This window comes from Gavialis gangeticus, unplaced genomic scaffold (genome assembly GCF_001723915.1).
Source record: "Gavialis gangeticus isolate Ggan-Ray unplaced genomic scaffold, GavGan_comp1, whole genome shotgun sequence".
Classification (NCBI taxonomy): Eukaryota; Metazoa; Chordata; order Crocodylia; family Gavialidae; genus Gavialis; species Gavialis gangeticus.
In genome coordinates, this window is record NW_017728960.1 from 1,665,021 (window position 1) to 1,669,830 (window position 4,810).

Consider the following 4,810-nt stretch of genomic DNA (forward strand, 5'->3'; position numbering starts at 1 on the left):
CCCGTGCACCTCAATGCGGAGTGAATTCGGTTTCATTCCACCTCGGGGTTTGTTTGTTTTTTCCTTGATACTTATTTCCCTTTCTTCCCCTTTCACTACCGGGGATCTGCTGCCCGTCTCCCCCTAGCCCGCGCCTAAAGCCCCTACTCTCCAGCTCCCCAGTCAAGCTGGAGCGATCGCAGCAGCATCACGGGTATAAAATGCTGTCTGTGGGGTTGGAGAATAAGATATCTATCCATCTATCCATCTAATGTCATATATATGACATTTAATATACACACCTCCGCACACATATATATACACACACGCATTATATGTGTATTTATAGAGAGACATACACACACATAAAATGTGCATATATATTATAGATATGTCTCTCTAGATCTGTATATCTGTATCTATATCGATATATAGTAGAGATAAAGCTGTATAGAGAAATAGCTATATAGACGGGGGAGGGGGTCTTTGGCCCGAGAAAGGGCTCTGCCCTGCTCTGTCTCCTGGCTGCCAGCCAGCACCCCTGAGATCCCGTCCGATCTCCGCTGTACACACACGAGAGCAGTTCAGCCGGATCCTAAATCCGTATTAACCTTCCCTGCCCCCCGGCCTGCCTCGCCAGGCCCCTTCCCGGCCAGGGGCCGACGGCTGCCCTCTCAGCCTCGGCTGCCAGCCTGGTCTCGCCTGCCAGGAGCCCTCCTGTCCCCGCCGCGGTGCGGGGCCCTGGCCCGGGTGGCACCTGCCCACCGCCCTTGGGCACCTCGTTCCCCTTCCCTCTCCCGGAGCGGCCTGGGGAGGAGCCTCTGTGCCCCCTCACATGCCACCCGCCCTGGCAGCGAAGCGCCGTGCCCCGAGTCCTCCCCGGCTGCAGCAGGAACCGCCCTGGAGCTTTTTTTCCTTTTTGATCCGGAAAAGGGGTGGTGAAGCAGCGAGGGAGGAAGATGCCGGGCATTGACTGGCAGAGGGCTTTATGACCCGGGGAGGGGCGTCCTCTGCTGATACCAGAGGCTTGCCCCGCAAACCCGCCTCGCCCTCCGCTGTTTCAGCGGGCCCAGGCAGACGCGTAGCAGGGAAACCCGCGGGCGCTGCGCCCTTCCCCTCCGCGCCTCCTGCCCGGATGATTAGTAGGGTTTTTTTGCACCGCCCCCCCCCCCCCATTTTGGTTGTCCGAAAAAATACCTGCCCGGGCGGCTTCCCCGAATCGAGGGCTCCTCCAGTGGGATCTGCAAGCCTCGGGGGGGGCCTGGGGATCGATCTCCCCAAATCCGCCAGGTTCAACGCCACAGAGATGCGCCTTCTCCGCCCTGGGGGCGGACTCCCCCTTTCCACTCAGGGGCTGAGCCCTGAGGAGCACCCAGCCTGAAGGGGCACCAGATGAGATGTTCTGGCCTGCAAAGAGGAGGATCCACCCGAGGGATCCACTGTGCTGGGCACCCACGGGCCCTTGGCTGGGAGAGCAGCGGGATCGCAGAGAGATGCAGTGAACAGAGGCTGGGAACCAGCGGGATCCCCACCCCCGCCCCCGCAGCGGATTTCCCCGCAGGGATCCAGGGATCTCCCAAAGCCATTGGAGAAGCGGCGAGCAGGTGGATCCCAGCAGCCGCCCCTTTGCCCTCCCCTTTCTAGGGGGCTTTGTCCTGAGATCCCGAAGTCGCAGACCTGGTTGCACGTCGCGGGTGCATGGGTGTGCGGGCCTGGCGAGGCGCCTACAGGATGTATAGGTGCCCGTTCTTCACGGAGAAGTTTGGCATCTAATTCAGCGGCCCGTTCGGGGCTGCATGGGCAGCGGGGAAGTATTTTGGCCTTGCTGGGTTTTCTTTTGCACTATTCTGCCTCTGGCGCGAGCCGTTTCAGCCTAAAAATATACAGGATCACACATCGTTTTTCCCCCAGTGGATTTTCCAGTCACTTCCCCGCCTCCCTTCTTCTTCCTCCAGATAGACCGGGATGCCCTGATGCAGACGGCAGAGAGCTTCCGGCCCGGCAGTGCCCCTGCATGTAGCGAATGTGTGTGTATAAGCCGTGTATTGTACACATTGTATATATACACACACACATCATACACGCACACCCATACATTTAAGATATAGACACACCCCCACACATATATTTACCCACCTCTATATATTTGAAAATATTTCCTATATATGAGAAGCTAAAAATCAACCTCCTTTGAGAAAATTCTCCCCTGGCGCTTTGCATTTGGTTTGAAAAGAAAGCTGTAAAAATTCATTCCGTTGGGATTATAAATGTCATACAGTACAAACACACACACATATACATACACACACATGCATATCTACTCTATATTAAATAAGTCTATGGGAATGGATTCTCAAGACGGGATATCTATCTATCTATCTATCTATCTATCTATCTATCTTACTCTCATCTTGTTCTGCATTCACATAAAAAGGAGTGATGTTAAAAAGAATCCTGTTCATGCAAATGAAGAATAATAGTGTACACACACACACACATATACACACACACACATACACACATATATACATATACACACAAGATAGATAGATATATAGATATATATAGATCTAGATAGATAGATAGATAGATAGATATATTATTATGTTCGATTATATTTATCGTATTCTCCATTCCCATAGGCAGGATTTTTCTTTAAGTCTACCCTTTATTTAAGGAGAAGAAGATGAGAATACGATAGATAGATAGATAGATAGATAGATAGATAGATAGATAGATAGATAGATAGATAGATAGATAGATAGATAGATAGATAGATAGATAGATAGATAGATAGATAGATAGATAGATAGATAGATAGATAGATAGATAGATAGATAGATAGATAGATAGATAGATAGATAGATAGATAGATAGATAGATAGATAGATAGATAGATAGATAGATAGATAGATAGATAGATAGATAGATAGATAGATAGATAGATAGATAGATAGATAGATAGATAGATAGATAGATAGATAGATAGATAGATAGATAGATAGATAGATAGATAGATAGATAGATCTTACTCTCCATTCCCATAGGCAGCATTTTAAGTCACTCGTATTCAAACAACCAGCCGCCCCCCAACACCCTGCACAGTTGTCTTAGCAGTGCCAGTGCCAACAGAAACCCCGGGCTGCAGCCCGACACTGCACTTCAGTGGGCTGCACTTTGATCTCGGTGCTCAAACACGTGTTACGTTTGCAGCCCCTGTTGCCGCGGGGCCGTGTAATACTGTCCGTGTTACGGTCCCGGGGGCACTTGCACTACACGGCAAGGCCGGGCTTACACCGCGAGCACAGAAGAGAGCCTGAAAATTGCAGCCGGGACATCACACCGCGCCCGATCTTCACACCAGCGGCCCTCAGCGAGAGAGAAAGAAACAGGGAAGGAAACCCACGAAAGAAAAGTTTGGTGCCCGAGTACAGACGCGTGTGTACAACATAGACACGCACACATGCATATACACGCCCACGCAGACACGGCGTGGGTTTGTGTCCACACGCACACACCTCTATATGTCTGTGCACGGGGAGACGCGTGTGCACCGCTGCCTTGGTACAAGAGGACGTGTGTTTGCGCCCAGATGGGTCCCGTTGCCCTCACGCCGACCCGGCTATACCCCGGCTCTCTCTCCAGACACACACGTGTGCCTTCCCCACGGCTCTCCTTTCTTCTGCCTTGCACAACTCCCCGTTTCCACGCCTTTCCGGGGCTGGGGCTCCTTCCCCTTCTCTACTGGCAAAGCCCGGTCCTTGCTCTCTCCAGCTGGCACTGCCCATGCCCGTGCCCAGGGGGACTCCTTTCCACTGCATCTCTTTGCATGGGCAAAAGGGCTAGGCTATTTTGCTCTTCGTTGATGTATTTAGTGACCTCCCTTTTCCTCACTAACCCACTGCCTCTGGGCGGGGGGAAGAAGGGACCTGCTCTTCCTAGCCCGGCACAAAGCAAGCTCCCCTGCCCCGCTGGCGACTACCTGCGGGCAGACACTTCTGGACAGACGGATGCGTGGCAGGACACCTGGGCAGCGGCGGTCACCAAAGCGATCCGCCTCGGAAAGGCGGAGGGCAAGGGGGAAATCGTGATCGCTGTAAAGGGGGTCTCGGCCATGAGATCGCTTCTGCCTCCCCGGCAAGAGCCTGCCTGCTCCTTGACGAGAGAGGCCCGGATTTCTTCCGGGGGTCTCTTGTCCTGGACCAGCTCTTAAGGAGACGCCTTGCACCGCTCCAAGCTGCCGAGCCAGACCTAGGGCGCTGCTGCATACACATGTATCCCGAGATAAGGTTTCCCCTCCAGACCTAAGACCCACCAGCACCTGCCTTCAGGGGGAGCTGCTAGGGGAGGGGGGAGCCGCGAAGCGATATTAGCAGGGCGGGGGGCTGCAGGAGTTAAAGCGGCATTAACCTGCGAGGCTTCATCCGGATCCCATACCCCCGGTGTAACCCCCAGGAGCGCCTCCCCCTCAAAAGGTATTCCGGTGTAACCTCAGTGCGAGTGACTGCATATATATACAGAGAGATGTATCTATATCTATATCTATATCCATAAATAATTCTAGATAGATAGATAGATAGATAGATAGATAGATAGATAGATAGATAGAGATAGGTTTGAGCATCATTGACCACATTGTAGGAGACCAGAGAAGCGCCCTGTGCGCGGCTGCTACCAGCGGAGCCGCGCACACACGTCTGGAAAGGCAGGGGGCAGAGAAAAGGGCGAGCTTTGCACAGCATGCATCTCATTCAGGGAGGGAGAGTGGCAGAAAAGCAGTGACCGTACCTGGTACCTTGGGCAGCCGGGCTGGGTTCTGGAAGAGAAGAGA